Source organism: Cricetulus griseus, chromosome 6 (genome assembly GCF_003668045.3).
Source record: "Cricetulus griseus strain 17A/GY chromosome 6, alternate assembly CriGri-PICRH-1.0, whole genome shotgun sequence".
Lineage (NCBI taxonomy): Eukaryota > Metazoa > Chordata > Mammalia > Rodentia > Cricetidae > Cricetulus > Cricetulus griseus.
In genome coordinates, this window is record NC_048599.1 from 5,359,087 (window position 1) to 5,371,387 (window position 12,301).

Consider the following 12,301-nt stretch of genomic DNA (forward strand, 5'->3'; position numbering starts at 1 on the left):
CAACAGCTAAAAGACCTTTCAAGTATTCAGAAAATAATTAAAATGATTTTCAACATTTCTCACATTAATAACTATAAAACAGGGCTGGAGATATGGCTCAGTGGTGAAGTGCCCATACTGTTCTTGCAGAAGAGCCAACTTGAGTTCTCAGCACTCTATATCAGGCAGCTTACAACTACCTGTAACTCCAGCTCCATGGCCGCTAGTCTCATTTGCATGTGTTGGGTGTGTTTATTTATTAAAAATAAACTAAAAAAAAAAAAACTCTATAAGACAGTGCAGAGAAAATGCTTAAGGTATGGGGAGAGGTGCCTGCTCAGGGACAAAAGACTCATTATGAACAACATGGACTCAAGTGCTATTAAATGGGAAATGATAAAAACTCACAGAATGTGAAAAAAATCGATAAATTCACAGTAACAAGGTTTTCTTTTTAACCCATTTCTCTCAGTCAAAATGCCTAGAAGGATAACAGAGAAGATGAAAGAGAAAGAAAAAGCAAACTAACTAATTCTAACCATAGGCCACACCCCAGTGACTAAGAGCACAGCAGCTTTGCAAACAAATCCAGGATGCTTGCTGAGATGGGCTACAAGCCGGAAGACAGCAATCACATCGGATCCAAAGGATCCAAATTATGTTCAACATTTTGTTAGTAATCCAATAAAAATTAGTTATTCTGATGTCTGAGATTCAGAACCATATATTTAAATGACACTTGATCAAAAACAAAGCCAATGATAAACCAGAAAATACTTAGAACTGAATGATAATAAGATAACAAAACACAAAACTTTGCTGAGCTGGAGAGATGGTGTGCTCTTGAAAAAGACCAGAGTTCAATTCTCAGTACCCACATCAGGCAGCTCCAGGGATCGGACAACTCTGGCCTCTGCAGAACCTGCAATCATATGTACATACCCGCACAGACATAGTAATAAAAAGCAATTAAAAAAAAACCCTCACTAGTTAAGGTTTAACTTATAATGTGTGTGTCTTAGGGTTGCCATTGTGAGGAAACACCTGACCAAAAACAAATTGGAGGAAAGGGTTTATTTGGCTTATACTTCCACATCTTAGTTCATCACAAAAGACAGACAAGACAGAAATCTTAAACAGAGCAGGAACTGGAAGGCAGGAACTGATGCAGAGCCCACGGAAGAGTGGCATGCTCAACCTACAGAACCCAGGACCACCAGCCCAGGGATGACCCCACCCACAATGGGCTGGGCTCTTCCCCATCAATCACTAATTAAGAAAGTGCCCCCACAGACTTGCCTACAGCCCAGCCTCATGGAAACATTTTCTCAACTGGGGTTCTCTCTCAGATGACTCTAGCCTGTGTCAAGTCGACATAAAATTAGGCAGCATAGTGTGCAACAAAAGGTTGAATGTCAGGGACAAAAACACTGGTCTCAACAGTAGGAGCTTCTACATATTGATCAAAACAGACAAAGATAACAGATAACACTACAGTAGACCAAAGGCAAGACCTGTCCAAAGTAAAGCAGGAGTCAGTAGGAAGCCTGGCAAACTTGGGCTGATAAACTAACAAGGTGGAAAAGGTCCATGAAAGAGTTAAAGCCATTAAAGAACGCAATGTATCAAAATCAAAGCCAGAAGTAACAGATAATTTGCATATGAACAATCTTACAACTATGAATGGAATTCACTCCTTAATTAACTCTACTTCACAAGGAGTGCTTGAAGACCAGATGGAAACACTGACAAATTTTACTAATAAATTAAGGAATAAAAAGGAGTGTTTCATACAAGCAGGGTTACTGAATAATCACAATTTTGATACAAATCTGACATGTGTTCAAAAAGATGACATTATAGTCTCACTTGTATACACACAAATGCTAGCAAGTGAAAGGCAACTAAACCCAACTGTGATGCTTAATAGCATCAGCTTGATGGGATCTGGAACCTCTGGGCAAGTCTGGGAAGAGTTTCCAGACAGGGCTGACTGAAGTAGGTGGCCCCACCTATGGGACAAACACAAAGGAGAAGTGCCCCAGCAGCAGCACTTCCCCACCGTGGACTACAACTCAAATTACAGCTGAGGTAAACTCTTTCTCACTTACCTGGTTTCTTGTCAGGAATGGTGTAACATGAACAAAGAGAGTAATAAAAACAGTGTTTCTGAGAAATGGGTGTGTTGTGACAAATTTGACCATGTGATCTGTAGGCTATGGAGGGGTCTGCAGCTGTATGATACCAAAGCTACAAACAGAGCCCCCTGGGTGTCTAGAACACCAGGGTACTGGGAGACCTGCAAACTCACAAGTTTCAGAGGGCTAGAGGCCACTGAAATTAAATTCTGCTTAGGTCCTGAGAACCTGACTGAGACTGAATTTGAAAATAATGGACTAATTTCAAGACATGAGAACATTCAGGATGTGTCATGACTACTTTTTGGTGCTCTTGTTCAGACACCCAGGGTAGGGTGAGGGGGTGGGGAGGTGGGGGAGGGGTGGAGATTTCGAACAAAGACATGGAAAATGCAAAGTTCAGCAAGGGCAAGCTTGTGGGTAACTTTAAAGTTGCTGACAAGGAGGTACTGAGCCAGCTAAGGATGAGACTAGCTTTGGCCACAGACAGACAGACAGACAGACAGACAGACAGACACACACACACACACACACACACACACAGAGAGAGAGAGAGAGAGAGAGAGAGAGAGAGAGAGACAAGCCCAAAGTAAGGATGTCTGAAGGGCCTTCCTGCTAGAAAACAAGACTGCATCCCTCAGGGTCAGTACACAAGAGATGGAAGCAACTGTAGCTCAAAGAAGCAAGAATATTATTTGGTGTCCATGCTTTATAGTGGGATCATTGAGTCCCGTATCAAGGTGCCAAAAAAGTAAAGTAATAAGACAACTTGAGTATCAAGTTGTCAAGGGTGGGCTTGTGATGGTTAGTAGTGTCAATTTGACAGGGTCTAGAATCACCCAGGAAACAAGCCTATGATAGGCGTGGCTATGAGGAGAGTCTATATTGGATTAACTGAGGATGGCAGACCATCAAGGGATCCCAGACTCAAGAAAAGGGGAAAAAGACAAAGTGAGGTCATCAGCTCTCTCCTTCCTGATGACATGTGCCCGGCCACCTATTCTCTCCACTGCTGCCATGACTTCTCCATCATCATGGACTACACATGCCTTAAACTGCTGGCTGAAATGAACTCTCCCTCCTTTAAGATGTTTCTTGCCAGGTATTCAGTTAGAGTGGTGGTTCTTAGCCTCCTAACAGAGGATCTCTCTCACACAGTTCCTCATGCTGTGGGGAACTCAACCATGAAATTAATTTTGTTGCTAATACTGTTATGAATCCTAATATAAGTATTTTTTGAGACAGATGTTTGTCAAAGGGGCCGTGACCCACAGGTTGACAACCACTGTGCTAGAGCAAGGACCTCAGTGACATATAAAAATTGTGTGGACGGATCCCATAAAAATCCAACAAAGAGCCAGGCAGTAATGGCACATGCCTTTAATCCTGGCATTCTGGAGGTAGAAGTGGGAGGATCTTTGTGAGTTCGAGGCCAGCCTGGTCTACAAAACGAATTCAAAGACAGCCTGTTACACAGAGAAACCCTGTCTCAAAAAACAAATAAACACCCCCAAAATCCAACAAAGACATCAACATAGCATGTGGTCAGCCTAGTACAGACAAAAAAAAATGTTCACATTTTTAGTAAACAAAAGAACATCATCTTTGAACAATATGGCAAGGTATGTGCACAGAAAAATTCTGTAGTGAAGGTGTTTCGTGGCACTGCAGTGATCACAGCACTTACCACCCATTCTCATCATCATTGTTAGGAAATCCTCTGGAACCACAAAAATAGAAATAAAAAGCCAAAAGCTTAGGAGTGACTATAACAAAGCCCCATTCCCAGATGACAAAAAAGTGTGTCTAGAAAAAGACAAAAAGTTGCCCACCTGGGAAGAGTTTGTAAGCGAATTCAGGAAGGTCATTGGAACTAAGCTTCAAACCCAAGATGCAGCTATGTGTGGTGGCACATGTTTTTCTCACAGCACTTTGAAGGCTAAGGTAAGATGTTCCCAAGTTCAAGGTCACACACCACACCAAACAGGACAACAACAACAAAACCCCATAAACTTTGAGTCAGTTACCATTTTCACAGCAAAATAGTGCATTAAAAACATCAACCCCATTGGAATAACTCTAATGACAGATGTGCAAATCCACTACAGAGAACACAGAAGCCTAGGAAATGGAAAGAACAATCCATATTCATAAACCAGAGCATTTAGTATTACCCTGTCATTTCTCTCTAAATGGATCTGTAAATTCAATGGAAGGCCAGTCAAAACCACAGTTAAGGGTCAGCATGTTGGTGTGTGCAAAAACAGACAATATGATTGCTAACATTTATATGGAAATGTAACAGACCTAAAGCAGCCAAGACATTCCTGAATAACAGAATATTCAACCAGCACTGGACATTGCAACTTATTTCAAAGATTAAAGAAAAAATGAGAGATTGTACTATTGGCACAAGAATGGAGACTAGAAAAGACTAATGGCATCCATCTATAAAAGACCACTGCCGCACATCAAGCTCACCGCAGCTCCCTTGAAAACAATCACAAAAGCTACAGAAGGGGCTTATAGGCGTCTACAAAGCACACGAAGCCACGCTATTGTCTGAACACAAACTGCAGAGACCGTAACCCTAGGCAACAACCATTTTTATCTTCATCATCATAAAGGAGGTAGTCAGACAAGATGGCAGTGGAAATAAAATGGAACCGTAGACATAGGAAAAGGCAGCAAGATGGCAGATTGAAACCAAACCACACTGACAGCTATTACAGTGCCACAGCGTTCGTTCCTGACAGGACGGAAACGCAGGCAGTATGACTAAAGGCCCTAATTTTACATATGGCTAATAGCAACTCCATTAGGTAGCATAGGTCTACACACTCCAAGGAAAAGGGGGCACTCTATGAAGCCATAAAGGCAAAGTTCAAGTTGGCAGAGTGTATATAAAAGCAAAACTACTTGAATGAAATTTGTAAGAAGCTCGCTTGAAATACATACCTATCAACAAGTTAATTTTAAGATACGCAAACAGAATGCAGGAAGCCTAAATTATACCAAAGCACACCCAGAACTAGCACTCTTACTGGGGGTGGGGGTGAGGCTGGGAGGGGACATCAAGAAAACACGGCACATATACTCAAGAACAAAGACTTCACAGCATTCTAAGCAAAAATAAAGATTAACATCATTCAGAGTTCAAATACGCCTTTTAGTGCAGCAACAGAAGAAAGGGCCACACAAACACCCTATTAATAAGCACGTCTTGGCTACCATTCACCCATCCAACACCTCGAACAGTAGTAAACACACAACCTTCTCAAGGACGGAGCATGTTCTAGACCAAGGAGAGGATATACATATGTATAGCCTAATAAAATCAAAACCAATTTCTTATTAATTCTGGGCAGAGAGGGCATCCTTAGCCTGCAGCAGGAGCAGCCATTGCGTTTACCTATAAAAAGGCCAGATAGGTCCCTTTTGCCACAAGGTCAGGATGACAAAGGTGCTGGCTGTCTACACTTCCACAGTGGGCCCTAACCTTATTACACCTATCTCCTGGGTCTAATAAGGAAGCAGAAGACATCAAATGTGTGTAAACCAGAAAGGCAGAAGTGCCTGACCACAGTGACTGTGCAGCCAAGAGAAGCCCAAGGAATTCTCAGAAAAATGGCCTTAGCTAACTCAATGTAGTGAAGCCATAGCAATTTGGGTCTATACATTATTAGCATGCAATTAAAATGAAGAAAGACTATCTACAGCACCAGACTGAGGCTGGAGGATTATGACTTTTAAGATAGCTTAGGCTACACATCAAGAACCTATTCCCAAACAGCCTTCTCCAAAAGGAAAGCCCCAAACCAAACCAAAACCATGAAGTATTTTGAGACAAACTTAATAAAACATATACAAGGCATGTACAGTAACAAAGATGCTGGTAGGAAGAAAAGAATCTAGTGAGACAGAGACAAGGTGTGTGAGAGTGTGTGTGTGTGTGTGAGAGAGAGAGAGAGTGTGTGTGTGTGTGTGTGTGTGTGTGTGTGTGTGTGTGTGTGCGCGCGCGCCTGTGTGCCTGTATGCCTAAAGAACAGAGGAGTCCATCCCGTTCATGCTCAGAGCCAGGCAAACACCATTAGGTTATCAGTTTCCCCCAAACTAACCTGAGGGTTCCCAGTTAAGATTTTTCAGGTGATGCTCAAAGAACTAGGTATTGCGTCCCTAAAAATCTACACAGATCCAAAGAGCCTACAAGAACAAAACAAATTTCAAAAGTACTACAATTCGGTGGCTGCCAGATTTCCAAGGTCAGAACCAAACGTCTCCCACTCAGCAGCCCATTCCTGACAAAGGTGCAAAGGCAAGAACAGGTGCTGAGCTCCTCCATACTAGCCAATGCCCAGAGTGACCACCGGAAAAGTGTCACCTCACACAGCTAGCACACTAGGATAAATAGACCACAAGCCAATCTTAGGACAAAGTTACTGAAATTCTAAATCAAGGGCTGGGCCTGGTGGCACATATTTTAATCCTAGTACTTGGGTGGCGGAGGCAGGGGATCTCTGTAAGTTCTAGACCAGCCAGGGATACCCAGTGAGACAGTCTTAAAACACAGAAGTAAAACAAAAAAACAAAATGTAGAGCATAGAAGAAAACCCTTCATGGACATATGGAACACAACAAGCCAATGCCATGAATAGAATACAAATTGTCCCTTAAAAGACACTGGTAAAAACATAAAAAGCTACTGACTGGTAGAAATGAAACAACACACTCGGAACTAGACAAATGTAAATGCAGGAAAAGATGAGCACACCTTTGAGCAGTGGGGAGATGCAAGTCAGAACCAGTGTGGCACATCACACACCCAATAGGGTGGCTGGCATTTCGAAGAGGACTCACAGATTTAGAAAGATGTAGAATTACCCTAACTTACACACTGTCCTGGATGGGACATAAAATGAATAGTTTTGTTTGTTTTCAGACAGGGTCTCACTATGTAGCCCTGGCTGGCCTTGAACTTGCTATATAGAACAGGCTGGCCTCCAATTCACCCTGCTCCTCCTGCCTCGCCCCGAGTACTAGGATTAAAGGTGTATTCATGTTTAGCTGATATGAATATTTTGGAAAAATCTGAAAGTTTCTTAATGAAAATTAAATAAATATTTAGTACATGACCCAGAAATGGTACTTCTAGATAATATAATTCCAGATTTATCTGAAAGAAAATTTATGTTCACATAGATATGTTTTATTAATAATAGCAAAAAACTGTAAACTCATAATGTTTTTACCAATCTGCCAATGAATACATCTTGGTATATCCCATGCAATGGAAAACTACTTAGTAATATAAAGGTACATACCAGTAGTACATCTCAAACAACAACAACAACAACAACAAAACCCACAAAAAACCTTCAAGATAAAACATTATCAGAAGTATATAACCAGGAGTTGACTTTGTCTGAAAATCTATTAAAAAGGCTGGTAGAAGCTTCTTAGTAGCAGCCTCAGGTAGTGGCAAGGGTGGAACTCATGAGGTCAAGCAATGGGGGGTAGGCAGGATCAACGTGAATCAAAGTGAAAAAGAACTCTGTTCACTAGAAGACTGTTGAGAGACAGCAAAGGCTTGTCACACAATGGGACACATAACTACAAGACACAGGTCCAAAGAGTGTCTAGTACACGGACGACAAGGTGACACGCACAAGGCAGTGAAAACAACCAGCACACAGCCCATGGTTTGAACACAACACTTTCAATGCAGAGAAACTGGAGCAGGTCTAGTCTCTTCAGTCATCGGAAACAAACTAGAACAAGACATCCCTTGGGCCTGAGAAGAGCAACAAGGCGACTAGTAAGAATGGCATCACACCTGACGTGGAGGGTCAGGGCATCCAAACCCCCAAGAGCTGCTATGGACGAGGATACAGACTGCTATCCCAGCCCTGTGACAGTGATGTCATGGCAAGGGCTATACATGCTTGAGCATGTGCCCCTGGAAATTCACAAGGACACACAAGGTACATTAAAGGATGTTCACAGCAGAGTTCTAAGTGAGAGCCCTCAGTGAGAACTCAGCATCTGGCACAGACACAGGAACTCCAGTGCACGTACTGTTACACTATTCTCACAACACTCAAAAGCAGTGGGCAGAGGGGTTCTAGCCTGCTCCCCCTCACCTGAGTCTGACTGAGCCTTATACGGTTACTGTGAAATCACTACTAAGATGTTTACTGCTCACCACGTGCCATTCTATACCATGGCTATGTGCTTTGGCCCAATTTTCACAACCACTTCCATAAAACATCACAGAGTACTCCCCAAATGCAAATACAGACACAAAGCGCTTAAATAATTTAACCAAGCCCACAACAACTAAGTACGATGAGAGCTGGGAAACACACAGCCATCCTAGTGTGAGGGTGTCTATTTAAACATTCGCCATGCTGTGACTCAATGGCAGAACTGTAATAGCAAAATGGAGGGAAGACGAATGTACAGGAGGTGGGAGGGCAGCTAGGTCCCCATTCTAAAGAGAAATCAGCAGATAATGCCTCAAACTGGTGGTGGCAGTGGGAGGAGGGGGCACAGTGTGTGAGCCTGTGAGGAGAATTGGAAGAAAAAAATCAGAAAATAGCTACACGCCATGGCAACAGTGGTTGTCTCTAAGAAATGGGTCAGAGTAGACAGGGCTATTAGATTAACTTAAAAGCCCCATGACACCATTCTTTTCTGTAAAGCTACTGTTCTTCTCCACAAACCCCCATCCAAGAAGATCTTGTTCTGTAGTCCAGGCTGTCCCCCTGCCCTTACTTTCCTAGAGACCAAGCATACTGAGGAAGGACACAACTCACAGAATTCCCGCCTAACAGTGATCCCTCAGTTCAACCCTCAGTCCCACACAGACCAACATGGTGAATTAAAATTCCAAGCTATAATAATAGTAGCTATCATTTACTAAACCCCAGCACCTTCAGCCCTTCGCTCAACACTTTCACCCGCGTCACCTTGAATCCTCCAAATGAGGAGGCGGTCCCATCAGCCCTTACTTTGTTGATGAAAAAGATTATGAATTTAACTGCCATGGGCTAACTGGCAGGGAGGAGGGGGCTTGACTTTGGTATCTGAGGACATGCTAGTCCTGCTCCCTCCCAGGGAGAGAAGAACAGAGGCCCAAGCCTCTCAAGGTTGTTTATAAGTATAGTCACAAACATGTATAGCTTCCAGGTGTCTGTGGGTCACCTATGGGCACAGGCTACCTGGTGAGTAGAATAGTCCAGGTTGGCTCTTAGGAGAGAATTTGGTGTTAATGGTGTGGGACCCGCCCACATGCCCACAGTGACTGCAATCTCTTTATTCTGGTGCACCCAAGGGACACAATGAGCCCCCAAGGATCACTAGCATGCATCACAGTGGGGATCCTAACAGGGCCTTTCCTCCTCCACATGTGCTCCCTGAGGATGGGATCCCAGCATGAGGTTCATGACTCACCAGCCACGCCAACATTTACCCAATATTTCTATGCTAAACCCAAGAATCTTCAATGGATTCTCATCAACCCCCCACCCTCCCCACAGTAGCTATAAACTAGACAAATCCAACAGAAGCCTGGCCAGTGACAATGGAAATTCTCCCAGCCAGTGCTCAATGAGGCCCCTCACTGAGGTCCCAAGTCAGGTCCACAAACAAGAAGGCTCCTCTCTACTCCATGAGCCACCTGGGCCATCAAGGAGGAGGACACTGGGGAACAGAGAAGGGACAAACACCTACTTGTTTAGGGAGCCAAGTCTAAACCATAGATGTTGGCCAGTGGCCAAGGAAAAGGTTGGAGAAGCTGACTCTGGGTGACCCAGGTGAAAGGGTATTTTGGGAACAAACAAAAATTTGAAGAAGCCCACCACCTACTTCAGTAGTAGGAGAGGACACACAGTACCAGTAACAGAAACAGTCACGGGTGGAGGAAAGGAACCAGAGAAGACAACAGTGCCTCACTCCACCATATTTGGGTCACACCTGCCAGGGTAGCTCCCTCCCCATCTTTAAGGCTCCCTGCCTGACCCTTGTTGTTTCAACAGCCTCCCTGGCCACTCTTCCCTGTCTTCCTCTCTGTCCTTGCTCCATTCAGATCCCTCCTCTACTTGGCTGGTCCTTCAGTCTCCCAGGGATGTTCAGATTACTTCTTACCATCTCTCACTACCACCAGCTGACACACTCTTCAAATACATACTTTCCTAACTTCCTACGAAGCATAATGCACTCATCTTTCAGTGTTTGAATGTCAGTGTTTCTAAGTGCTTCCCATTTTCCATGGGACCTGTAGGAATCAGGCACTCCCAGGAGGTCAGTGCCTGCTGTGCTCTGACATCACAGAGACAGGCTGAAGAGTCATTTTCTGCACAATATAGAACATGCCTCTCTCTTAACCCACAGGGAAGCTACATAATGATATGAACAGTGTGTGTCCAAACCAGGGTTCAGTAAATGTATTCTGGAAAGTGCCAGGTAGACATATGATGGCTCATCCCAGTGCTCGGGGGACCGAGTTAGCCTAGGATGCACAGTTAGTTAGTCCTGTCTGAGAGTAAATATTTTTGCCTGCCGCAAAAAATAAATAAATAAAAGTACCAAGAGTGCCAGGTAGCAAATCCTGGCTTTGCAAGCCACAGGAGTCCCGCCTTTGGGCAGGACAGCCTGGACAGAGCAAAGATAGGATGGCTGCTTCAGCTATGCTTCATTTACAAACAAAGAAGGCAGACCACAAGGCCACAGTTTGCTGATGCCAGATTGAAATTACAAGCACCCAGAACACCTGACACGTGGTGAGTACCCAATAAATGAATAAGACTTTGTGGAAAATACCCACTGGGTTTGCAGTGGCTCCCACTGTGACTAATAGCCAGAGGTGGATTTAGTGACACAGGGTGGGGTGGAACTGTGTTGACAGTGGACTACACAGAGTAACAGCTAACAAAGTGGTCGGTTCTCTTCTAGCTTAAAGCAGCGAGACTGGGAGTGGGGGTGGGGGTGATGCTGCCGGAAGACAGCAGAATAGATGGGAGGCAGAGCTGCAGGACAGGGAAGAAAGTGATGAAAAGCTGGGGCCCCTCCAGAACTTCAGAGAGGGACATGAACCCCTGGGGTGTCAGCCATGAGGAAGAGGAAGTCAGAGGCAGACACAAGGGAGCAAGGATAAAGGAGGAGAGGGCTTTGCAGTCTTTCCTGTAAAATAGGAGCCAAGGCCATAGACTGTGACACAGTGGGGGCCTGACTGAGCCAAGGCAGGGAATGCATTTACCTCTCTCTACTCATCTGAGAGTATTTGAGGTGGTGTCTAGTGTTTGTGGGTTTTGGGTTTTCAGCTGTGACTCAGTGTGAATGAAGTATGTCACTCACTGACTCATCAGCACTTCTTGTCACTTTGCAACACGGGTACCAACAGGCCCCGAGGAGCGGGAAGGGGGTATACCTCACACCTGTGGACACACCCAATTCTTCTGGAAGGTTACAGTCTCATCTGCATGCCCTCAAAAGTGTAAGAAACCCAGAGATTTAACAAATTCTCAAGGGGCAATCAATCTCATGGCCAGTTCCCTCCCTCACAGCAGTAAAGTATTTCCCCATGAGGGAGAGAATGGTCTTTATGGGAGCACAAAGCCCTATCATATCCCGATGATAGACCACACGCAACTTTAAGGACAAGAAGCCAGTTGACTGGCAGGAGTTTCAGAATAAGCAGTGTATAATCATCATTTAGTTGTACAAGCTTATTGTAGTAGTAGAGTCTACCCAGTTCAAGTTCTCACATGGAAAAATCAGTGTTAATCCCACAGATCGCCCCACGGCATTTAATAGTCAGAAAAGACCTGTGTTAAATCAGGAGATGGCTCATCAGTAAAAAGCAGTGCTCTCCCTCTCAGAGGGCCTGAGTTTGGTTCCCAGTACCCATAGCAGGCAGTTCACCACCGCCTCCAGGGGGATCAGATGCCTCTGGCCTTCAAGGTGGGTACTGCATTCACGTTCACACACATACCTAACGAAAAAAACGAAACCTTCAAAATCTCTTTAGACAATCCATTTCAATGATCAAAAAATACCAGAGACCTGAAAACAACCAACCAACCGAACAAACAAAAACCCTAACATTTCAAAGTTAACATAATTATTACATTACTGTCACCACTGTTACAATGTTGAAGAGGGTCGGGTGGTGGTAGCTTACGCCT

The 12,301-nt window shown here is 44.1% G+C and overlaps 1 protein-coding gene across 4 annotated transcripts in view; it reads right to left on the reverse strand.

Annotated features, from left to right (window-relative positions):
* Rab22a (RAB22A, member RAS oncogene family) overlaps positions 1 to 12,301 on the reverse strand; it is a 55,851-nt gene that overhangs the window by 41,351 nt on the left and 2,199 nt on the right. Inside the window, exon 3 of one of the 4 annotated variants that reach the window (XM_035446015.1) lies at positions 11,942 to 12,108. The exons of the other annotated variants lie outside the window; for them this stretch is intronic. The gene's annotated coding sequence lies outside the window, so the exon portion shown is untranslated. The remainder of the gene's footprint in view (positions 1 to 11,941; positions 12,109 to 12,301) is intronic. 4 annotated transcript variants of the gene reach the window in all.